At 37.3% G+C, this 26757-nt stretch overlaps 3 non-coding genes across 3 annotated transcripts; all 3 read right to left on the bottom strand.

Moving 5' to 3' along the window:
- Window positions 1-10469: 10469 nt before the first annotated feature.
- On the bottom strand, window positions 10470-10541 carry Trnae-cuc. Its single transcript has one exon. It is a non-coding gene; the product is annotated as a tRNA-Glu (tRNA).
- Window positions 10542-10968: 427 nt separating this feature from the next.
- Window positions 10969-11040, bottom strand: Trnae-cuc. The gene has a single exon. It is a non-coding gene; the product is annotated as a tRNA-Glu (tRNA).
- A 1760-nt stretch (window positions 11041-12800) lies between these two features.
- Window positions 12801-12872, bottom strand: Trnae-cuc. Its single transcript has one exon. It is a non-coding gene; the product is annotated as a tRNA-Glu (tRNA).
- Window positions 12873-26757: the final 13885 nt, after the last annotated feature.

Raw genomic sequence — 26757 nt, forward strand, 5'->3', positions numbered from 1 at the left:
TTATAAGAAATAATTTTTAGAATCAATTTAAATATATAATAGAATGAAATGCGAAAAATGATTATTATTTAATTAAAACGTATTTTTTTGGAAAAAATATCTAATTATTCGAAAAGATAAGTCTTATTTCGAGGAATCAACCATAATTATGATGGTTAGGAACACCTTTTCAGACTTCTGCCGTTCTACCAGTTTTGTAGATACTCCATAACAAACAAAGGGGGGGCATTTGGGCGAATTGTATAAACAAGTTGARAATTATGCGCTTAAGAAAATTTTGCCAATGAAAAATAGCATAAAGTTAAGTCATAACAGTCAAAGAGCCATGATCTATGCCTCGAAACGAAAACCATATTTATGTAATCCGATTTCGAACAAGGCTAAAGTGGTATGCTCTTTACAAGTTATACCATTCGTATTTGAGCATTCGCACTGAAACAACGTTACGTTTCGTTAGGTTTCATTTTGTTGTTGCATGGATTTTCCTCTTAACTTTGATTTCATCATTTACTTCTTTTCTTACTTGTATATTTAAGTACGTARACACAGGCATATGCGACTTAATTTAACTAAAAGCATTGTGACTTTAAACTGCGCTTCAGCTCAGCCGCACTTTAGTGCGCTTACARTAAAGCTCAAAAACGGCAYTGAAGAAGAAAATTGTCTTATTACTTATTTAATGATTGTTGTTTCATTTCTTGTTTTAGTTTTTAACAGCAACACAACTCTCTCTCTTCGTCTCCTCAGTCTGCACATAATTTTTACTCACTTTTTCTTAAACGCCTATGCGAATTTTCATTGGCAATGCCCTGCTTTGGCGCGCCTAAAATTGCATTGCGTCTAACTTTCGCTCCGGCTCGTTTGCTCAATTGTGATTTTTACCCTTTTTTTCTAGTAGTAGTTTGACCGAAAACCGCCATTTGTCGCCGCGCRCACACACACACCAACGAAACCGAAAAGCGCCGAAAACCGAGTATGTGTGTGTGTGTAGGTATGAGTATCTAAATCGACAGCATGCAACGCGCGACAACAACACACGCGCGCGCACRCAAACACATATRCAATTAGTGTTGGCAAACACACAAAAAATCGCCGGAGCATAGAAAAGCAATAAGGTCGCCCGAAATTGTTGTGAACCTAATGAAAAACCAAATTGGCGGTGAATTGGGTATGTATGAACGAAAAGCAAAAATCGTTTGAAATGTGTTGCTGATGGCGTTGCATTTTTGAAACTGAATAATAAAAAATGCAGCATGCAACACTTGGCGGCGTGCGTGACGCACATACATATACACATATGCGCATAGCAACGTTGGCAAGGTGGCATTAACGCATAGCAATAATAGCAACAACACAATATTAACAATATGGCGAAAAACATAACGCGCCAAAGTATAATTTTGCTGATCAACACAGCTCATTATGTGTAGCAAATGCGCTCAGCGCTGACGCGGCAGTGCACGTAAGGTGTGGCGCGCATTATTGCGCGTGTGGCAAAATAAAAATTACAACCGACTGCGAAAAAAAAATAGACAAAAAAATACAACAAAAACAAAAGCATAATGAAGAAAGAGCATATTGTCCTGCGGCTAACGGTGCGACAGCCGCCAACTGTCAGTTTGCCGGGMCAGCGCCACAGTGAAACCGTGCGAGCTGYGGCGACAGAGCAGCAGCGGTTAGCGGGATACGTAAAGCGAGCAACAACAATGTTAATGCGCCTGTATGTATGCTAYACGGCGCAAATTGCACYCATACTCGCTGCGCGCTGCACACCGCAACATGTCTCATTGCGTGAGATCACGCGCCACAGGCCTCATGCCGCAAGTGCATAATTAGCCGTCGCTGCCGCGGCCGCTGCCACTGCACACCAATAATTGCTCTTGCTAGTGCACGCGTTGCTGTTYTTGTTGCATTCAATGCATTTACKTTGTTGTTGTATTAATAAGAAAGCAATTTACGGGCGCATTACCGCGCTGCAGCGCTCACCGCACAGCCGCCACGCACATACATGTATATTTGTTGCAATTGTTGTTGTCGCTCTGCTATTTTTTTCGCGTTGTTGTCGCGACATTTTGGTTTGTTTAATTTTTTCCACTTCGATTGTTTTGTTAACTCTTTTTATACAAATTTTTCAGCCCATCAGCAATATTATCTACCAGCTATTGGCTGCCGCACGGAATTGGTGGCATGATGGCAAGCAAACAAAACAAAAAATTATATATATATAACGCATGTATATAAGCAGATAAGTATATACAGCGCAACAATTAAAAAATTGCGCTTGTGTGAAGTCATGTGTACAACTTGACCTGTCAATGTTGCAACATGGTCGCCCAACAGCCGCGCACATATTCTAGGCCTCAAATAAACGTTATACCTATATACATATGTATATATCAGTGCTTCGGCTCATATGCAAATAAGCGCAATAAAAGTGATATATTTGTGCGAATGTGGCATTTACAGGGTGTCCTTTTATTGCTATGCGCTTAGTTTTTGAATTTAAACTAGTGCCACAGTTTTAGAGTTAGCGACCTGAAACTTTCCATATGTTTTTCAATCTTCAAAGTGCTACTTAATATTCGGAAACAGCGATAACGGACCAAAATAACACATAATTGCCATACAAACTGAAATATCAAAAAAAAGTCTTTTTATAGAAAACTTTTTTATTTGATATCTTGACAAAATTTTGTCTGAATCATTACTACAAATAATCGTAAAATCTCTGAAGAAATTGTTAAAAACGGTCAACTATAATGTATAGTTGTCATACAAACTGACCAATCGAAATTGAGTCCTTGTGTGGCAAACTTGCTTGTTTGACAAGCTATCTTCACGAAATTTGACACATGTAATTAACTAACACAACAATATAATCTTCAAAAATTTTTTTGCAATGGGAGCACTATAGCATATAGCTGTCATGCAAACTGATTTTTCGAAATAAAGTCCTTGTCTGGAAAACTTTTTATTTCTGAAAGGTAGTAAGCCGTAGAAAAGTTTTTTTTTCTGTTTTTATTTCATTTTTTATGTATTTTTCGTGTTTACAATAAACATTTTTTCTCCACCCTGTAATTATTCAGGCACCTCAGTATACATAGCGTAAATCCCACCACCAACCCTACGTTTTTTTTTGTACACGCTGCTAACGCCACAGCCGCCAATTATTTGCGGCATCTCAATAGCCTTTTTTTAGATGCCAAACATACTTTTTATTATTATTGTTATCATCATCATTAACAACCCCACCAACACTTTGCCATRGCAACGTATGCTGCGGGCAACAACAAAATGCATACAAAATTCATACAAAAACCACCGAYGCCAGCATCCATCCAACCCAGCCAGTGAAGCAGTCAGCCAACCAGAATGCGCTGATGTGCCTGTGTGTGTGCRTACACCAGCAAAAACCAACAAAATTTAAATTTTTTAAACATTTATTTTGGTAAAAAATGCAAATTAATACATTTCATTATTTTATTTATTTTCTGTTTCATTGCAGCGGCGMCACACACATACATGCAAACAGATTTCTGTTTTTTTTTCGCATACCGTTGTTTATCCAACTGTCAATGTGGCAATATATTGCGCGTTCTGCTCATTTATGCGTGTGCTTGAAGCCTTTTTAATTATTATTATTATTTTCACATATTTCATTATGGTCAGTCTACATGACCGCCACCTTAGCGCTGTCAGGCCTTTATTAAATGTCACCGCGCACAGTGTTGGCGCAAAAAAACAAGAATACAAAACAAAACAATGCAGGAGTTGCGTGCAAAAAAGGATATTTTGCCTTTAAAAAATTTATGAAAATACTCGAGCACTCATTATCATATAAAAATATTGTCATTATTGCCATTATTATTGTTTGCCAATTGCTGTCGTTGTTTAACAAATAGCGCACGCACACACATACATACACATGCGTGTCGATGCACAACGCCACTGTCGAGGCCGTCAATTTTTTGCCATAATGAGTGTTGCATACTAAATAACTAGGCATTGTTGCAGCGTAATCGACGCCATTGGTCGCATGATTCGATTGCAGACTGATAACCGAAGGACTCTATCGACAGCACTACAACTTTTATTTATTAAATGCGAGTTGTGGGCGTTGATGTTGTGCTTTGAGGTATGGAAAAGTTACAAGGGCTCTAAAAAATTCATTATTTTATTAATTAAATGTGGCTAATGAAGCGGCAGAAATGCGCCATTTTTATTAATTATATATTTTTTGCTAGCACTTTGAGTCAACGAGCATTTTAATATCTACATAAATATAWAAMTGAAATATGCATATACATATATATATACWTATATGTASGGCGTGAATACTGTTTCAAGGTAAGCAWAACTCTTCAAAAATAGAARGCATATCMTAAAAGGGCTTWATTCCGGTCGTTCAGTTTGTATGGCATCTATACGATATAGCGATCCGATCTAAAATTTTTTTTCAGATGTTTAGGTGCTACTTTTGAAAACTATGCAAGCCAAATTTCGTTSAAMTATCTCCTCAARTAAAATAGTTTTCCAYACAATGCATCGATTTTGAATGATCAGCWTGTATGACGTYTATATGCTATAGTAATCCGATCTTAGAAATGTCTTCAGATATTATAGCGCTTTCTTAAAAAATATCCTATGCCAAATTTTGAGCAAATATCTCCTTAATTAAAAAAGTTTYCWRTACAAGAACTCGATTGCGAATGATCAGTTTGTATGACAGCTGTATGCTATAATCGGTCGATATAAAAAATTTCTTCAGRTATTGTAGCACTGYCTTTGAAAATTATGCGTACTAAATTYCGTGCAGATAYCTCGTCAAATAAAAAAGTTTTTCTTACAAGAACTAGATTTTGATTGATCAGTTTGTATGGCAGCTATACGCTATAGTAGTCCGATCTATATAATTTCTTCAAAGATTACATTGCTGCTCTGGAAAATTATTCATGTCGAATTTCTTGAAGATGTCTCTTAAAATGAAGAAGCTTTCCATATAAGTACTTGATTCCGATTCCCGTCCTGCTATATGGTGCAGAGGCTTGGACAACTGCTGACTTGACGTTGCGAGTTTTCGGGAGAAAAGTTCTGCGAAAGATTTACAGTCCTTTGCGCGTTGACCACAGCGAATATAACATTCRATGAGATATATGACGACATTGACATATTTCAGCGAATTAAAAGAAGAAGAATTTGTATGGCAACYGTATGCTATAGTGGTCCTACAACGGCGATTTCGACAAATGTGTAGATTTTTAAGAAGAAAAGAACGCAGGCAAGACTTAAGGTCGARAACTCAAAAGCTGAAGGACTACTATAGCATATATGTAGCTGCCATATAAACTGTCCAAAAATCAAGTTCTTGGATAGAAGCTTTTGTATTTGTATTATTTGTAACTTTGTTTTAGGGTGTATTTAAAAATAACATTGCGGTTATTACCTAGACTTCATGAAAAATTTTATATTCAATTTCTTTTTTTTTTTACTAAAATCCCGATAAACCCCCCCGCTCAACGAAATTTGCCTTAAAGTAGAGACCACATAATAAAACAAGTTGATTTAGTATAAGAAAAAATATTTTTTAAACAATATAATTACTTTTTAAACATACTTTTTTACAATATCACTAAACACTAACATATTTCAAAAGTACAGTCTACACAAAAAACTTACTTCAATTCAATTTTTTCCAGCATATTGCCTTATTAATATTTAATGACTAGTTTGCTTTCGGATAAAGAATTATCCGCATAATTTCATTAATATAATATTTGAGCGAAGTTGCCAAATGAAATTATTAACAACAAAGCGATTTTTAATTAGTACCCAAACCAGAAACGCACTCAAATTGTATGCAGCAGCAGATTGTTGCGACAGGAAGYTATATTCAATTAACCAACTCATATATGCGAGTTCGATACATGCAAACACACRTACAGCACATAAATATTTACTTATATGCTTTTATATATTCGTGAGTTATATGCAATCACTGATAATGGGCTTGTACATAACGTAACGGCTATTGAAGAGTCAAATGAGCGCAAAAAATGTAAATATGAAAATTTGGCCGGCCAAGGTATTACATAAATTTCAAAACAAAACAAAATGCAACGAACGCAACAATATGCTAAAAAAACGGTATTGAGAATAATAAGGAGGCATTAATAAATTCGGATACATTTCAGCGTATATAGTAGCTAAATTTTATATATAATGTGCGCCCTCCTACATTTGTATATATATTAACAGCTATATTGCTTCTTTTTAAACCAATACTGCGCTTAGAGGTTTATAACTTCGTATTTTTAAATTTTTTTATGAAAAAATAAAAAAAAATAAACTTTGAAAAGGAAAAAATTTTAAATAAAAATATATTTTTTAAATTTATTTTTCACTAAACTCAAATACTAAGTAAGCATATAAAGCATATTAAACTTATTGCTATAAACAACACATACTACTTTAGTCGTCTTCGATTCACCAACTACCAAATAGTTTATCTACAGCTCTATTCTGCTCTCGTAATATAATATTTAGTTTAGCCTCAAACCTAAATGTTAATATCCAAGTCTCAAACCGCAATCCTAATATCGAACTATCCCACCGACACTCTTATTTCTGATTTCAACTTACGAGGTATATAGTAAATGATTAGACTGTGCTAAATGCTTGAGAGGGAGAAACTCTGATCTGAAAAATTTCTTCGGAAATTATACCGAAATCGGTTTTCACACAAAAACAACTTTTGGATCGCTGAGTTTGTATGGCAGCTATAYGCTACAGTAGTTCGATCCTAACAATATGTCCTGAGAATGTAATTTTCGACCACTTTTGCAATTGGGGCCGTATGTCAGCAATAACTCGGCGAATATACTCTTCTTAGGAGTTAATAATCTCGGATTAATCTGCGTAGCCAAGCGACTTCAACTAAACCGAATAAAAGGTCGCCCAAATCAACATCCTATAATATCAGAAAGTCCGGGTACCATAAATTCATTAATCATGGCTCCACAACATTACATTTTAACTGTTACATTATGGCCGGCTTCATTTTKGAAGAAATATGAAACAACCGCCTCATGGTGACTCGAAAGACCATATATAACCGAGTCATTATTGTGCAAATGTTGTTCCGTAGTAAGTCGATCCTTTGTGAAATGCCAAACCAAGCTAAGTGTAAAGGTAGTAACAGCTGTCTAAAAGACCAACTCCAAGAAAGAAGAAAATTAGGACTACCATTTGTAGATCTCTTATACGAAATACATGTAACTAGAGAGAAACTTTCTGTTTAAAATTAATACGGACGTTTTTTCAAGCCTTCGTCGGTTACCTCGRTATCTCGTAGTGAAATTCTGAGTCATAAAAACTATGGAACTAGTGATCCAGGAAAGTCAGTTGTGCATRACCGAAATTAATTAGAATTGATATTCGGCCAAGTAAGAGCCATAATTGGTAGATCTCTCAAGATCATAGAATATAATTAAAGAGAAAATTTGCCGGTACGAAATATGGCTCAAGCCCACAACTTCCGGTCTTAGGACAAGTATTCTCTGGGTGGCCAAAACATATGCGTTTGGGTTGGGTCTTCCTAGGGTTGTACGCTGGATTTGAAAYCCGCCACGTAAGAAAGAAAACAGCCTCTCTCAAATGAGAGAAGGTATTCAGAACCTGAGTAGAATATAATATGTTTCAGACGTCATTCCAGTGCACATTTCTGGATATGTTTTGCTCAACAAATTGAGTCCACGTACAATGGTTAAACCAAGGACTAGGGTAAAAATTGTCGTAAACCACGCATATAAGTATTTTCACACGTAAATAAGGACAGGGCACATAGTATGTACATAAATATATTAAATATAAGTATATAGATATATGTATATATATATACAATAAACAGTTAACTACCGTMTTTTTCGCCAACTCTTAAATTTAACAACCAACGCATATTTTTTTACATTTACCCCTTTCATCCCCAYATAAATGTATACTCGGTCAAGCCTGAAAGCTACATGAAAGTACACGCATTGTCATAGAGTTTTAATTTTATTTGGCAAGAGATTTTTGTTTTTCTATATTACATGTAGTATATGTACATGCTATGTACATATGTAAAATGCATGTTAAATGAAAATGTATTTMAAAAAATCACTCGATCGTAATTTTTATTTTGAACATTTTTTCGTAGCCGAATATACATATCGCTGTTTTAAATTAASCCAAAAAAACATTGAAAATTGCAGCATATTTTATATTATGCCATTGTATGTATATATATTAATCATGCACATGCCATAGGTGCGAAAATTGTAAGTATATGCGTTCATGTGTATGTGTAAGAGTGTGAGCGAGAGAGCCTTACGCATATAATAGCTGAAAAAGTGCATGAATTACATATGTAGAGCAGCGCTTTATACGCAATATTTTATATGTATGTATATACATATGTGATACATAAAATAGATCAAATAAATCCTTAAAAACTGCATTTGTCCGGCGACACACAGGTTACTGCAACAAAACGGCCAAAAGTTTTAATTTAAACTCTAGTGTCATACGGCATGGAGGCTATTAATGCTTTTATATTTGTATATACAATAATATATTTATATATATATGCAATTGCAATATACCATTAAGCATGTSTGTGCGCCAACTGCGTGGATATACGCATTTTTTTAAGTAAGGATTGCACGAATTGACAACATCGGCAGTTGCGACGCGGCTGTGCCTGTTTTTGTTGTATTTTATTACAAGTGCAGGATGTCGAAAAGCYCGAATTGCTGGCGCTGTCGCATATACATATAAATATTTAAATTTGTGCATAYATGGTAGGCATAACTGTACGGTTATACATGCGTTTAACCCTTGCTATGCCAGCAAACTAGTTGTGAACCAAATGATGCGTAGAAAACCAAAGAATTGGATATCGAAACTACGCTGGTGAGTAACGATAATTAAAACAAGAAAAGCTTTCATTTCAGGAAAACCATAATAAGTTTCACAAATAAAAAAGTATACCATCCAAAGTTTAGACTTTGAACGATCCATTTGTATGGCAGCTACATATGCTTATGCTAGAGTGGTTCGCTGTGAACAAWTTCTTCGCAAAATATACCGTGCCTTTAGACAATAATCCACGGGGAGTTTCATGAAGATATCTCTGCAGATTAAATAGCTTTCCATATAAAAACTTAATTTGGATCGGTGAGTTTGTATGGCAGCTACATACATATATGCTAGAGTAGCCTGATCCGAACAATTTCTGCGCAGATTATGGACTTGCTTTGGAAAATAAGCTGTGCAAAATTCGGTCAAGATATCTCGTCAAATAAAAAAGCTTTTCATACAAGACTTAGATTTTGTTCGTCATGTTTGTATGACAACTATATGATATAGTAGTCCGATCTGAACAATAACAAGTTTAAATTTTTTTTTTGGAACATAATACAAAATATAACTAAATACTATGAAATTCATATAACAATAAAAACTCAAATATATTCTGTACACGTTGAACTTACAAGGGTTAATACACGCAACAACACAAATGCCTTCGCTTTGCATTTCATTTTGCGAGCGAAAAAATGCCACCCACCCAATTTTAATGCGCTTGCTATTGTTTGTTGGTTGTCATGTTAAATTTTATTTTTAATTTTACACAAATTTTTTATGTTCACACACACATACACAGAAACCAATGCGCGTTTGCTTTAAATTTCCGCATTTCTTTTTTGTGCCACTGAACCACAGCGACATGCAGCGCATAAAATAAAATATGTAAAGCATATAGTATAGTAAAAAATTTCGCCCAGTTGCCGTTGCGCGTTGCTGGTTTGGGTCATTTTCGTGGTCGGCAACGGTCATGCGCGCTGCAACCGCAATATTCGCTGTTGATGCTGGCTGCTGGCTGCTGGCCGTTGGCCACCTAGCGTCTGCACTGGGCGTCATACACAGCATCATAAAGCTCACCACTCRCTAGCCTCCCCACCTTTACTCCGCTGCTGCTTATATTATATAGATGTATATATGAACATCACGCTTTTCCGGCCTTTTCAGCATGCGTCAGTTGTGTCCGGTGGCTTTGTGTTCCAGCAATTCGCTRTCTGTTTGTACATTTCGTGTTTTACGTTTTTTGTTTAATTTTTTGTTTGATCCCTTTCAGCTTATTTTAATTTCATTGCGACTCCTTTTGTTATAATTTAATAAAATATTCAATTAAAAATTATTGTTGCTGCTGTAGTTGCTTTTGTATTGACAGAACATTCTTCATTGGTTGGCTTTGATTGCATTTTGAACGGCTGCAAGAATTCTTTTGTCGGCTTCACAAYGACTTCATTAGAGCTCCAGCGTATGCATTTTTTCATTAGCCAATGATACAACTTTAAATTAAGCATCTTTTGATTACAGCCAAACTGAGCAGACACCCGAAACGATACAGAATTTCTTTAAAAGACATATTTTTCCCATACCGGGAATCGAACCCGGGCCTTCCGGGTGAGAGCCGGATATCCTAACCACTAGACAATATGGGATTTTGGCTTTAAAACTGCTAATTGTCACACATTAACCTGTCTCTTATACACATCTAGATGTGTATAAGAGACAGCCACTAGACAATATGGGATTTTGGCTTTAAAACTGCTAATTGTCGACATCCGCTACTTCAATGAGTTTTTTTTTTATTAAAAATAAAAGATTTTAGAAAAATTTGTAAAAAATATACTAATTAAAAAGTTTTAATAAAGACATTCTATTTTRCTTCAAAATTGTTTTCGGAAAATTCTCAAAATCAGGAAACGCTGGAAGAAACTTATATGCTATATGCTCTGTTATGTTTTTAAATTTTCATTAGGACTTTTAGAAGGAAACTTTTACGTAGTATCAATATATCCATTCAAGAACCGAGTAACAAGAATTATATTATATAGATGAGCATACGACCGATTTAAAAAATTGTCCTTCCCATACCGGGAATCGAACCCGGGCCTTCCGGGTGAGAGCCGGATATCCTAACCACTAGACAATATGGGACTTTTGAAATTATATTGCAAAACCTTACACATTAACAGTACGAAAAATCGAAAACTGATTTTGAGACACGATTTTGAAAGTAAATTTTTTTAAGGATTCTAAATTTTGTTAGTTTTTGAGATATTAAAATGAAATKTAATGCATAGGTGCATAGGCCAGATGGGACAACTATATCACATATCTTCCATACAACCAATAAAACAAAATTTTTCAACGTCATCTTAAAAATTGCTACCTTCAAATCAGTTTTAGAGTCATAGGYGAGCTAAAGTGAGAAAGTGAATCATCCATCTCCAGGGTTGTGCACCGGGTTTGGGTCCCGCCACGTAACAAAACATCCAAAATGGATTTTTCAACAACAATCTGTGCTCTGCTGTAAGTTCGGCTATAACAGCAAAAGTKGTGCCTACGCCAATAAAGAAGAAATCGGATTTTTCTAAAACTAGTACTTTTAATACCGTATCAGATTTCTCAATACATGTCCAACTCATTTTASGCAAGCAAGCTTATATTTTATTTACACAAAATCTGCATTTCCATTACAACAAAAGATATGCTTTTACTTTGCCGCAACGGAAATTGCATTTCAAATTAAAATAATCGAAATTCGAAAAACCGCAAATGCACGAAAGTGCGACTTCTCCATGCCGTTATTAAACCACGCATTTACTCATTCACACACACGCACACACATMCGCAGCACCGAGGCGTATTTTAAAAGCCACTGCGTACGGAGTTTTACCTGTGCACCCCTAAATTCAACGATAGACCGGCAGCAATGCCCATGCAACAACATATTTTTTATGAGTTTCACGAAAATTCATTAAAATTTTAACGGTAAAAATAAAGCGAACATTAAAAATGCCAATCATTGTGGTTTAAGTGCGACTGCACTCATACGCGCACCGTACTGGAGGCAGCCAGCGCACTTGCCGCGCTGCCGTTGTGCCATAAATACGATTATAATTGCATATTCGGTTGCAATTGAATTTCAGCGTGCTTTCAACGAGCAAATATACAGTGCACCGTCAAGTCCATTACCAAGGCACACCAAACAAACATCCCTAGATTTACTTGGACGTACGCAGTGTAAGTACTTGCTTAACAGCTACTGGCAGTCCGTCAGTAATGGACAGTACGCTGAGTAGTATTGTGCCGCAGATGGGACTTTTGTAAGCTGTAAGCAATCATACGTGAGTCAAACGATTTGTGGAATGTGGGTGAAGGCTTATGACTGGTATTTGCATTGGAAATCTTCTCTGATAATAATTATACCTTGAACAGGGGGGAGTTTAAAAAACCTAGCAGGAAACAACACACCAACTAGTACCTCAATTTTCGAGATATTAGCATAAAGCTGCCAAACAAACTGAACGATCGGAGTAAAGTGCTTGTATGGAAAACTTTTTCAGTTCACGAGATATCTTCAAGAGATTTGACGTGGGTTAATCCTAAAGGCAATGGTCCGCGAAGAAATTGTTTAGATCAGCCTACTCAGCATATAGCGGCCATACAAAYCGAACTTTCTAAGTAAAGTGCTTGTATAGGAAAGTCTTTCATTTGAAAAGATATATTATACGAAATTTGGTACAGGTTATTTTCTATAACAATGATGCAATGGTCTAAAATACTATTTTGTTCGATATTTTAACTTTTTTCATATAAAATCACATCAAAAAGTAAAACCGACCACAAAATGATAAAAATTGCTTTAAAATGTCTCTCAATGAATAAAAAATTGTTCAGCAAAARTTATATCCYTCCCATACCGGGAATCGAACCCGGGCCTTCCGGGTGAGAGCCGGATATCCTAACCACTAGACAATATGGGACTTATAATATTGTTAAACACCAGCCGCACACCCTGCTGCATGAGTATAATATGGTATATACGTTCGACAATGCCAAGTTATTGGCACATCTCACCCAGGCGTGCATCATACGCCGCACACACTCATTTGTCTGACCAACCCAGCCGGCCGGCAAGCGCCTCAGCACATAACAACAATAGACGAATGTGTTTAATTGAAAACACAAAAGCGCGCATTTATGGCGTCGGCACAAATGGTGTGGAACAAAATACAGAAATGAGAATAAGCAATAAACAATTTATTTTCCACACTTCTTAAAAATATATATATATATCATCGCTTATGTGGTGGAATAATCCATTGGAGACGGATGATGCCTTTCAAACTATTTATACCATCTCTTAATGCAATGTTTAATTTACTTAATGTATAATTTTTTAGATTGGTACTAGGCATAAGAGCATTAAGATATATGGRATGGTTTTGACGTTCAAAATAACTCCACTAACACACGCGAAATTGACTTACTAGTAGAGAACAGAGAGRTGTATTTATGAACCTCTTGGTCTCTCATTGATAAAGGGACTACCTTTGAGAAATTTGAAAGMATTTCTGTACAGATTCTGATAGTTTAGGTAATGAGATTGATCCCAGCATGAGCCTCAATGAAACAACTGAGAACGCCGGTCTGTTGTAGTACCTAAAACTCCTATAAAACATAACATACCCGCAAACAAATACAAATCCTCGTAAATTTGTTGAGTCGGCTAATAACAATTTCGTCTATGGCTTCTGGTTCATCGAAGGTAAGTCTCCCGAATTGTTTCAGTCTGTTTTGTGAAGGCTGAACAAAGAAAAAAATGTTTCCCTGTATCACCCTCCATCACAGAACTATGACAACTAGTGTCCAATAAAAAGTTGAGCCGCATCTCTTGAATGTCTTTTAACTATTGTCCAGTAAGAACCGCTAAGGGTTAGTAGTTCAGTAGATCTCATGCGTTCTACTCTAAGCCTTAAAAATTGTGCTGTCACACATTGGAGATCCAACACATACTGATGTGAGCAGGATAAGGGTACCATCTCTGAATAGCTCATTAACTTTTCAATTACCAGCTGTTCCGCTATGACCTGCCACACAAACGGGTCTGACGATCAAATAGCTTGATACAATTTCTAGTGAAGACAATTACTCCTTGACTAGCTTTAAGCATACACTTAGCCAGTGCTATTATTATCGCTTTGATGTTGGATAAAATATTCATCTTTCTAAAGGAGGCTGCATTTCATATCAATATGTCTGTCGCCTTTATAATAGCAGCCATTTTGTCTGAAAAACGCTAAAGTGGGCTGGTAGCCCAAACTCAGATTGACGAAAAGCTCTTTACAGAGAACGGCCAACGGCTTCTCTCTATTAACAACACCCTCGTAGCAAGAATGTAGTTGAAGGAGAAAAAATTCGGCGCGGAAGAAAAATTTCGGAATAGAAGAAAAACACTCCAGATCTGAGTATATTCGACGCAGCAAAAGAAAAGGGAAGATCTCCACTCCGTTGRAAAGACAAGGTGGAGAAGGACCTGAAAACCTAAGATAACGCAACTAAACAACGAGTAATTATTAATTTCAAAAGCTGTAGCTTTATGCGAGACATTTGAGAGCTCTGRGAGCAAACAAATCAATCAATTAACAATCAACTAATCCTTGACGCGCTTCTAAAATGCATCCATCAAAATAAAATCTCTACCGTACAATAACCTGTCTGGCTGGCCATCTTCGCCGATCAACTTCTAATAGCACACACACGCAGACACACAAGTGGCAACACTGATATGCAGCATTTTGGAGCTACCGGCTCTTAATAGCCAGTTTGTCTATAAAATCCCGCCAATCCCCATTTGCAGCTCACAAAACAGATAAAAATATTTGTATATATATAACTGTATGTATACCGCTATGCATTTACATATGAACAGCAGCCAGTTTGGCTTTAGCTTTGGCTTGTAGTCGCATTTGGCGGCATCATTGGGATTATAATTAATATTGATAAATGGCCGCATTTGACTGCACGCCTGAGTGAATAGATGATCGACGGACGGCTGTGTGAGTGGCTTGAATGACTAAAAGAGTGCTGACCAATTGCATGACAGGCGGCATGACTGGCCAAAGTGACTGACTGTCTGACTGCACTGCACTTTTTCTACTTTTTGCCGATAGATAAAACTGCCGCTGTAGCTGTTGCTGTTATTATTGTAGCATATATTGCGTGCATGCAAAGTAAAACCACACTAGCTGTATAGCGCGTTGCATGCCACTAAAAATCACTCATCAGCAGTTGAAAATTGGAATGAGTTGACATCAACAGGATATTCACATGGTCAGATGAGGCACAAATGTATTTCGCATTTCAACTGTACGTGTATATACTATGTGTGTGTGTGCTTTGCAACTTCAGTAATGCATTTGCCATGGCAGTGAATGTAATTAAGCGCCGACGCTGGCGGTTGCAGCAGTAAAAGCTACTGTTGCAGTTCAATGCTGTCACTGCGAAGATTTGATATGCTCTATTTTTGCAAGTGGCGGGAAAATTGATTTGATTTTTTATACTTTTTTTAATTTATAYATATTTTTTCAATGTTGTTTAAATACCTATAAATGTATATAATATACAACGGCATACATTGCACCTATGTGCCACACAGGTGCATTACAACCCAGCAGTGAAACCAAGTATTTTTAAACTACTTTCGAATTAGGAGCCACATAGTATGAACTGGAGATCGAACTAGTCACTCAAATGTAATTTTTTCATATAAGCAACAGGTATTTTTCACAAKCTGCAGCCCAAAAAATTTCAATTCTCGTCTTTTCTCCAAAACTAACTASATTCAAACCAGTTCAAAGCGGATACATAACTAACTAGTGCAAAATATATGCTCAGGCATAATTTTGAACATATACGCATTTACTATCTCTTTCTCTAATCTCTAAAAATTGCTGACTAGTTTCAAACTAGTTCCAAGCGGGCGTATAAATAACTAGTGCCAATATATATGATCAATTCAGAGACAAATGTGATTCAGCGCATCCGCGTTTTTATTGCTAAATAGTTGACCTAACTGTACTCTCTCTCTCTCTCTCTCTCTCTCTCTCTTTCTCTTAACTCTCTAACAAAAGCTATACTTCTTTAACAATTGACATTACAAACAAGCAGTGAACAAAGTGGTTATCCAGTACCAACTACATACATTGTAGGAACTGGGGCTCGAACTGATCAGCCAACTGTCTTGTTTCATGCAAGAAGCAGCCATTCTTTTTCAATATGATTTATTTTCTTGTTTCAGACTAGTCCAAAAYGGATACATAGCTCTAGTAATCTCAGTTGTTACATTTTATTTGAAATTGCACTAGTTCCACACTAGTTCAAAACCTACTTAAAACGAACTAGTGCAATACATTTAAGCAGGTACCCTTTTTATATAATTTTATTCACAACCAGCACATTTTTATAGAAAAAAAGTTGATTACTCGACGTAATTCTACTMTCTCACTCTCAACTCTCTCAAGCCGCAGTAAAAAAGCGCAGTTAACAACTAAAATGTACTATTCATATTTCTACTAGTCAGAAAAGTATAAATGACTAGTAGAATTATGGACAGTACATTGTAAACTGCGCTTTTTTACTGCTGCGACCTCACTGCAACACTGCATTTGCAACATTTGTATGGAACATAGTTCATTTATATAGTACATATATATATACCGATTKTTCAATCACTTCCAAACCATTTTACTGAACACGCTTTTTTTTTTAATTTTTCAATTTCTTTACTTTCTATTTTTGATGCCACACAATTTGCGCTCCTCCCTCCTGCATTTGTTTTTGTGTCGTTGATTTTTTTTTTTTTTTTTATTGAAAAATGTTTTTAATTAATATGCTTCAGAGTTGAAGTGGTTGCTATATTTCGCATATGAAAACGAAGTGGCCCACTTCAGCCGTCAAGTCAACGAGTACCCATCCTGCCGCGAGTTGCTTAAAAGCATCAACAACAAATTCAGTTGCAACGCGGGCACCGCATGCCGCGCCCACCCTCAAACGYTGCGCTTTGTGTTGCAGTTAACCGCCTGCAGGTTATTGCAGTTGTTGTTGCAATATTATTTTTCCATATATTTTTTTGCTTTTCTGCTTTTGCTGATTTCTGCTGTCGTGGCGGCACTTTGAGTTTCATTCGTTTATCCATCAACGTCATCAGTGCTTTTCTTTATGCRCCCTTGCTGCCTCTGGCTGCTGCTGCCGCGTGTTGTTGGCGTTGTCGTATGTCAAAAATTGCATTTCCGCGCCACAATCACAGCGTTGCATGCAGTGTGCACATGTGTGTGTCGCTTTCTATGCATACAAATATAAACAGCAACGCTGTTGCATATGTTTTTGTATTAATACTTCCGCTAAGCATGTTGCTTTTGTTATTTCTGTTATTTTTTTTGGGTTTTTTGCTTTTAACGCCAGACAGCCTGTGAAATTTCCCTTGCAGTCCTTTTGATACCCCTTCCTTCGTGTCGCTGCGCTTTGTCTTCCATTTCCCTTTTATTCATATTTAATATTTAATTTTATCCCTTAAGTGCTCGCCCGTATTTGGAAGAAGGGGAGCCTGATTGTTGTACAGCTTTAGCGTAGCTGCGTTTTGCACATATGTGCGAGTTCATATATGAAGGGAAATATGCCTCCGTAAACTGATAAATAGATTAGTATACCATAAATTTTATGAAGATTTAGTGGATAAAGCCCAAAACCCCTTCAACAACATAGTAAGCAGAACTCAAAAATATCCTAAAAAAAAAAAAATATCGCCCAAATTCGAAGCACGAATACTAGATCTTCTTCTTTGTAACTACAACCATGGATCGGTCCGAGAACACAAAACTTCGCCAGTTATCTTGGTTCTTTGCGAGATCACGCCGGTTGTACATGCCAAATGCAAATAGGTTACTATGCGCTTGATCTTTCCAGAGAAAGCGTGGACGCCCTTGCTTCCGTTGCCCGTCTCACTTGTCTACCGATCCCACAGTAGCACCTGTTGTCAAGAGTTATTCTGTACTTGATCTCCAAGATTGGTTCCGATATATGCAAAGAACTTAACTTTTTCAAATTAGGAACTGGCAACAGTCCAGCCAGTACCCTCCTTAATCTCAAGACCGCCTCTTTTGCTTCATTTTCTATGCTGCGCAGGCGACACGTTTCACCTTTTCCAGCATTATATTGAAGAAGACGCACGAGAGAGGATCATCTTGCTTAAAACCTGATCCGGTATCGAGCAGCTCGAACAGGTCCTGCCGGATTTTGAAAGTTTCATTGATACAACGGTCCCGTTTGCAACCGCAATTCCTAGTCGGCAGACGCCACATGCCCAAGCTGTTGAGCCCTTAAACCRATTACCTCGGGGTAGCCTCATTAAGTCACCCTCTCTCTAGACCGTGACTTAGCATACTACACATGTTGGTTACCGCATCTCACTCAAAATTGCCACCGTTGCCTGGGAGTGCTCGACGCGTACGCAGTACTAGGGATTAAGTATATAAGCTCTWTTATGACGGAATAYAAATAKTAACTACCAMAYACCTAACGASCATACATAAATCCGGAAATTCTTTAATGGAAGTCTTAGCATTAATTTCATGTTCAAGAAAGTTACAATGTCGCTTGAGWATGACTAAACACGGCARRAATATTTGTTATYTTGGTATCTTGTATAAAATAAATCAATATGTTTAAATATATGRCTTATAGCTTCGCATACCCATAACTTCTTAGTCATARTACGATTTATTGTGACATTCCAGGAAATMTTCAATTAAGGTTAACGAAACAGGTCACTAATTTCAGCTAATTCTCAGCTCCACTTAAACTCATTACACATACCATACAATATAATCCATATATTACTTGRAATCAGCTAAATAATGGTGAGTTAATTAATTGAACGCTTTCCTTTCGCAACTAAAGTAAATTTACTGTCAAACCAATTTGGTTATTGTAGCGCCGTGAACTTCTCTGGTAGCACTGCTGCAGTTGTTATGCGCTCTAAATACAACTCAGCCTGCCAAATGAGCCGAAACKAATGCCGATAAACTAAAAACATAAGAAACAAGTCTTGCGACCGCATGACAATTCCGCAGCAGCAGCAGCCGCAGCTCCGGTTCCGCCAATCGGTTTATTTGCACAAGTTGCCACAGTTGCTGTCGCAATAGTTGGCCGTATCTTATGGGTACATCTAACAAATTACCAGCACTAACATGCGACCGCCGYCGAAACGAATGCAGTGAGCGCGATTTGCAAGGAATAAAAATGAAGATTCATACACGGCATCGAACKCGAAGTCGAACTCGTCGGTGTAGTACTTATGTAAATTGTTGGGGAAATTAAGATGGAAGATGAAAGAGGTRCGATTATCGGCGCAATTAACATCCAGCAGATACTTGTAGCAATCTCCGACAAGTAGGTGATCCTCAACATCAACCGTCGAACAATCGACAAGTTGYCACGCCAAAACATTGTCGCCAGCAACTGGTTTGTGTTGTGTTATTGTTGCTTGAACTCGGTACTCAAGCAAATGCGCGACGGTCCGCATAAATTTGGTTACATCCAAGCGGCGCATTCGCTACCAAATGCTAAGCTTACGCTGGCTACTTTTAAACGACCGAAAAATATGAGTAAACATAAATTGAAATTATGACAGTGAAAACTAACATTTGCACGCCGACAAGTCGTTTCGCCGCAGCAGCAGCGACAGGGACAGAAGCCATTCTTGACCGATTCGACGAACATTTGCGCAAGTCACGGCGGTAGCGCCGCCAGCGTTTACTTATTGTCACTAATTACCTCGGTATAATTAAATTGGCAACGCTATCCCGAAAAACAGGATCATTTCTAATCTGTGCTGGCAGTCGTCACTGCTGGCTGGAGCAACTACTCCACATGGCAGTTCAACGTCAGCTTGTCGCGCTGTGTTGGCACTTTGGCGCTTAGYGCATCTTTGGCGGCTGCTGAGCTATTGTCGTTGCCATTACAAGCCGACATTTTTAGTGCATGGRAAAACAGGTAAAGCCGACAAATTATTTCTAATTATCGATGGATTTTCTTGTTGGAACATATTKTAAGAAAGATTGATAAGCGTRKCAAATTATGAGTTCAAACATGTTCACTAAGTCATATGTTTTCTCAATTTTTATTGCAAATATATGAAAATGACCGCGGAATCTGAAAATTGTGGTTGTTCATCGAACAGAATCTTCTTTAAAAGGAGAGAACTGTTCASAAGAATATCATTATTTCTGAAATCTACAGCTGATCTCTTATCATCCGAGTGTTTGCGTCTTTTTTGCGGAAAATACCCTTGCGATTTCTCATAAATAGAGAGTTCTGGAAGCATGCAGCAATTTGATATCCATATTTAACGTAATATTGTGTTCGACTGAATATGAAAGCAAAGGAGTTTTCACGTGGAGCAAAGGATGATCCGAGGATCTTTTCAACAACGTAATTCGCTCTAAAATCCAATGATCTCTCTCTAGAGAAAATTATTTCATCTATGGAGTACAACTGGTAAAAACAGTAAATTCGATAACTCTAACTACAGTCTAACTACTAACATTTACTGAAAAGTTCAGTTATCGAACATATAAGGGATAATAAGTGGTGCATGAGTTTCTTGAAATGTTAAAAAACGAAAGGTCGAAGACCACAACTGATAAAAAAAAACCTTTTATTTGGAAAAGAATTTGAACTCGAAATACAATTCTTAGCAGCAAGAGCAATTGAGAATTATTAATGTTTTTCTACGAAGTTGAGCAAAGTTTGGGAAGTATGGAAATAATATGTCGATTTCTATTATTCTACAGATAAGATCTAGAGCCTCAAGGACTGCTATGAGTTTTCCTCAAGGAGTAGGGAATGGAATATATATCCTAACCACAAATTCCACACCTTATATCAGGGAGAAKATTTTTTCAACAAAGCAAACCACTGTTGCGTTATTCAGGCAAAGGTGGTTGCCAATCAAGTGTCTGACCTCACAATAAATATAGGTAGTACTTTTGTAAAGAGCTCTCCGTCTATCTCAGTTTTAGGCTATCGTACCACTGTAGTGTTATTCMTTCAAAGATGGTAGCTATTAAAGTATCTGTCCTCACTATAAAAAACACCAAGCTACTTCATCATCATCCTTACTCCACTCTAAGCAAGCGTTGGTCGCCAACCGGGATTAGTTTGTCTAATTATGTTTAGTTGGAATAATTATATAACAGTTCCAGGTACCACAATGGGTCGGTAGTCAAAGCTGTCCAAGTAAGATCCCCGTCAGGATCGACCTCTTAACCTAACCTACACCTAACCTTCATTCAACTCAAATGTACGTGCGCTGATGAAATCCAAAAAATTTTTTCTCAACATAAGTAACAGTCGGCTTTTAGATTTACACATACATACTTATATACGCATATATGCACACGAGCTCACACACAATAAAATTAAAATAAAGTCGCCATTAAAGCGCATTCAAGGTAATCCAACGCATTCAGCTGCAAATAAAGCGATTATGGGAAATGTAAAAGAACGCAATCAAGTCAACAACAGCAGCAGCAACAACAGCCATAAMAATCAATTACAAAAACAAAATTTCACTAAATCGTGTTTGATGCTTTTGATGTTGCAACAAGTCACAATTGCAACCAGTTCTGCTTTCTTGTTGCTCAYAACGTAAACATTTTGTTTTTACGCCAACTCGGTTGTTTACATATGGCATTCTGGTCGTGGCAAACGCCAACATGCAAAACATAAGAGCCGTGCATAGACGACGACGAAGAGGGCGACTTGTGGCCTCAGTGTGTAACGCATCAGTGGAGTCATTTAAAGAGGCACRACGAAAGAAGTTCAAAATAAACAGTGAAGTGGATGAGATACCTCGAGTAAAAGAAAGGAAACACGAAGTAGATGAAGTGTGTGCGGCGCGGGTGGGAGCAGTGTGATTTACCTAGGCGCACAAATGCATGCTCACATATCCAACGGSCGTTGGGCTCTGTGCTCTGGGCAAAGTCAAAGTCGCACTTACGTACTTTGTTTACACAGCGCTACTTCGTKTTGGCTGGTCGTGCTGGCACATATGTATGTCCGGCCATTTGTACTTGTACTTTGTGTAAATATAATACTATGCATATGCCACCAACAATATGCGTAACTGTGTCTTCAAAACTAAACGCCCTTGACCGTCGTTGGGGCAACATCACAGTACCACATACATACATATATACTTTGTGTGGTCATATATACGCACAGCTTTTGTCTTTGTTTTCGCGTTGGCAGCTGCAAAAATAAACTCACCACAAGACACACGAAGCAAAAGTACACAACGGTTATGCAGGCGAAAAGCGCACAAAAAGCTTTGAAGAAGGCAAAAGCAACAATACGAATTAACTCGCGTAGCAGAAAGTGCAGTGAAGTGTAACTAAATGAGGCACACTTCAGGCTCAGGCGTTCTATAGACAGGTATAGTCATACGAGTACTGAACTAGAATGCATATGCTTGAGTATTCCCTGAASTTGTAGTATAATCCATAAAAAACAATCTCTGTTTGAATTTCTTAAACAAAAATCCGAGTTTTTTATTGCCTTTCAATTCGGTTGGACCGTAAGACCAAAATAAACGCTTTAAAGGCCTACCGATTCTTTTCGTGTTGCGATGGACATGAAATAAAAGTTGTCGGACGTCCGCAAGCCCCAATAAAGAGAAGAAAAATCTTAACAGTAAGAGAGCCCTACCTAATACCTCTTATGGTATCAAACAGCTCAGAGATGTCCTACCCGATTTTACGGAAGCAATGGCTGTGCTCAACGTCATTCTGYATAACCGCATACATTTTTCAGGGATACACAATTCAAACATGGTGTTGAGTAGGCACTCCTGTCGAAAGCGGCATTGAAATGGACAAAAAGGTGATGGTTGTTGATCTGTTCAATCCACAGTTTTTGTTTTTTTTTTCATTCGAGATTTTACCAGTAGATCTTGATTGGATATGACACGAGGCCACCAGATATCTAAGAAGCAGGGACCGCAATGTTGAGTTAAGGTTCCATTGGAGTTAAAAATAATGAATTTACTGCCGACTTATTTTAGAGGGCCAAATAACGTTTAACCGCACCTCGCACTTTGTTTACGCGGTTGGTAATGTCTTCAGCAAAAGTGCAAGTGAAGATAGCAGAATGCTGTTTTGCTTGATATCTTTTTGTCGTATACAGTGAATCGTACGTCATTCCTAACAGCCCGACCTCTACTCATGCATCATGATCGTAGAAAACTATCATATCAATTAAATGTKAAGAAATTGCGTTGCTACCATCTGGCTAAAGATCTCATCGAAGCTTACCTATCACAATAAATGTGGGATCGAGAGACAGACTTAAGGCAACAAGAAGTGGACGTAACTTTTAATGTTTGGCATAATGTTAGGCGTAAGCTCAACAGTTTTGATCAAAAAACGTTTGGTTTCATCCCAACTTAGCCTTCCCTTACTTGTAATTATATGCATTTGTTCTTACAATGTTTCAAACATAAATGTGGATTTATATCYCTATATATAATATAACATGCATACATATTACAATTAACAATTTTAATAYAAAATGGATGTACATATGTACATACATATATAAGTGCTCACCCTTACCTTTTATTGCTTGCRCWTACATATGTATGTATTTAATTTCTTTCAATTACAAGTACGTCGGGTATTTTAAACGAACGGGTATTATGATCGAACAATAAAAACAATTGAATATCACCAATATTCATAGCGCTGGAAATTTTCGCGAAGAGGCACATTTTTCATACGAGCTCCTGRTGCATGTTTGCCAAACCAACACATTGTGCACTGATTTGCTAAATTGCATTTGCACAWCTTCACTTCATTTAATTAACATCACTTATCAGTTTGCATTCACAAATTCAAATAATTTTTAAATAAAACACACAAAAAACTCCACTAAATTATTAACATATTAATTTTTCACAAACTGTGATCGCAATCTCGAACCGACGCGCTCTTACCGACACACGTGTATTATACAGRGAATGTTAACGAACATGAATGCAATTGTTTTAACATTCAGTTCGTGATGACGAGACAACAACTGCGTTTGTGAACGCAATTATGGAATGTTACATATTACATTAGATTGTTGTGTTTTCTGTAACGAAATTGCAGGCGATCACTCGGCGGGCTTGCAGTAACATAAAACGAACAAATTGCTTTGCTGTTTRCCAAGAATTATAACAGCAATTCTAAAATAAGTGTACTTACCGACGCACGATTGTTAAACAGGGAATGTTAACGAACATGAATGAAATTATWTTAACATTCGGTCATTCAATTGCACTTTTTTTTGAACTCTTTGACGTCAGGAACAAAGAGTAAGTGAGAATAGTATTTTCTATAATTTTCGACATTGTGAATTGTCAATAAAGTGAAACTTTAATCAAAATACAACTCTTAATAAATATCAAAGTCGGATTCAACCTCAAACTTCTAAAATGAAAAGAGTTAATTCATATTGCTACATGTCCATCATTATTCCTTTTACTTAGTACCTCAATTCCTACGCTTTTTCTTTGTGTTCTTGGCAAATCACTTGCGCTTTTCGATCAGCTGCGTGACCACACACATACAATAAAAGTAACGACAGACATCCATCTTGAAGGCAAAAAGCACAAAAAACTTAAAATATTCCATAAATAAAAAACTACTCACTTAAACCTGGAGCACACGCAAACAATAACAACAACAAAAAGCACAAAAAAAAACTCAGCTAAACATGACTAGAATGTGAATGAGGAGAAACGAAAAAGTGACGAAGAAATTGAAAGAACACACAAATTTTAAGTACCAAGTACAAAAAAAAAAAACGCAAAAGAACGACGCTTGCGGTTAGCAAACTACGTAGAGCCCAACCGAACGTGGAAGTTCTCAAGCCAGAAAACAAAAAAAAAAAATTCCACAAAGATTTCACTTCAGCGCAGCTGACTGCGAATTACACGGCCGTCGGCACTGGAGGCGATACGCCAACTTTGCAAATGATGAGCAATGTGATGAGGCACAACAACAATAGCACCACTCACAAATGTACCTATAAAAAGTGTAGTAAAAGTGGCAGGGATCGCGCAGGYATGGCTGAGCCGTGAGCAGGCATTCGTCTAACACARCGCGCGTAGATCATACAAGGACAGAGTGCTGCAGCAGYAGCGGCAGACTTGTTTCAGTGAAGTTGCGGCAACACAACAGTTTTGGTTGTCGCGGTGGCGGCAACGACACGCTTTGTCACTGTCAAAGTGACAGCGCGTCGGGCTTCCCGTTTACGCCCACGCGCGTTCGCATCCAACTTGAGTTCAGGCTCATTAAAAACACAAAGAAGAGCAGCTTAACGTCGGACAAACGAATGGTGGAGCTAAAATGCGATGCGCGTTGATAAAAAGAAATAACAAATAAATTAAAATGAGGAAACAAATTCTGTAGCCGCGCGGCAAAGGAATAATCAACAAWGCGCAAAAAATTATGCAGGCATAAAACAAACTCTGGAGGTGGGYAACCGCAGAAAATGAGTTGCCACATTACTGATGTGCATATTAATGGCAAATTTKATTTTATTTCTACTTCAGCGAAAAAAGGAATACGTTGCTTTTAAATTAATTTGAAGGCTTTAAGTTTAGCCTGATATGTTCGGCAGTTGAAAAAATAACTAGCGCGGGATTAKGTAATTCTCAAAATACGAAAATGTTTGAGTCGAATTTGGTAAGCTTGGTTGAGGTATACTCACTTAATGCGTAAAACAGTGTTTAAATTTTACCGGGAAGTGCTTAAGTCCATGAACAAACACACCCCATAACTCGTATCAGTTCCAGTTAAGCAGACCCGACTGTCGCAGAATCCGTATCCGATTTTGTATTTGTAACAGCAACAGGAAACAGTACCCAGATCAGTTCCGATTCAGAAAACCCGACTATCCTAACTATTGTTTATGACTTTAAGAAGATGCAATAAAAAAAAAAAAATGCTTCTGAACCGATAAAATAGTTTGCTAAAATATTTTATAGAAATAGTTTTTCTGTTCCCGAAACTACGCAGACGTCTTCAAAACAATCAAACAATTAGAACGTACTGTCCGCGCAAATTTTCTAGTAAAATTAACTAAAAATAAGTTTTCAAAGTAATTAAATGGCTATATAACAAGCTATCACGTGGCTGCAGTTMGTCGTTTGTCGGCTTAGGACTGACAACCCACTCGGGGGTAATTAATTATCATGAAAGCAACACGACTGSCGCGGATCTATTAGCTCCGGAGAAAACCGAGAACAATGTTGACGACCAGAAAACTTGAAGAAAGTATAATGCATTCAAACTCGGCTTTTAGAATATAAGAACTAAGCTAGAAACTGGTAAAAAGAACGAAATCGCWGCTGAACTTTCAAAACGTGAGATGCACAGCGTTGTCCTCCAAGAAATAAGTTTGGAAGAAATTTGAAGAAATTCGTAATAAGTAATATGACTCATTTTAGAGCGGAAGAGAAAACAAGTTGGTATTCACCAATAAAACAAGGTGAAGATTGGGATCAAGAWGAATGGAYCAACTTGAGGAAGACATGAGRAAGCTTGACATACAAAATTTACATRAACCGCAAATGATCAAGATATCCGTGGGGTACAGGTGCAGCAGTCTAAAGCTCACAAGGAGCTGTAGCGTCAAAAAAAATCAGGATAAAATCGATAGCCGATATTTTAAAAGTCTCCGATATGAATTTGGTATCCCGAAAAGCTAATACGAGTGCGTAAAGTGACTTAAAGCAATACCAAAAGCACCGTTAGAATCGGA

Source organism: Bactrocera latifrons, unplaced genomic scaffold, assembly GCF_001853355.1.
Source record: "Bactrocera latifrons isolate USDA-ARS-PBARC rearing strain unplaced genomic scaffold, ASM185335v1 scaffold_37, whole genome shotgun sequence".
NCBI lineage: Eukaryota > Metazoa > Arthropoda > Insecta > Diptera > Tephritidae > Bactrocera > Bactrocera latifrons.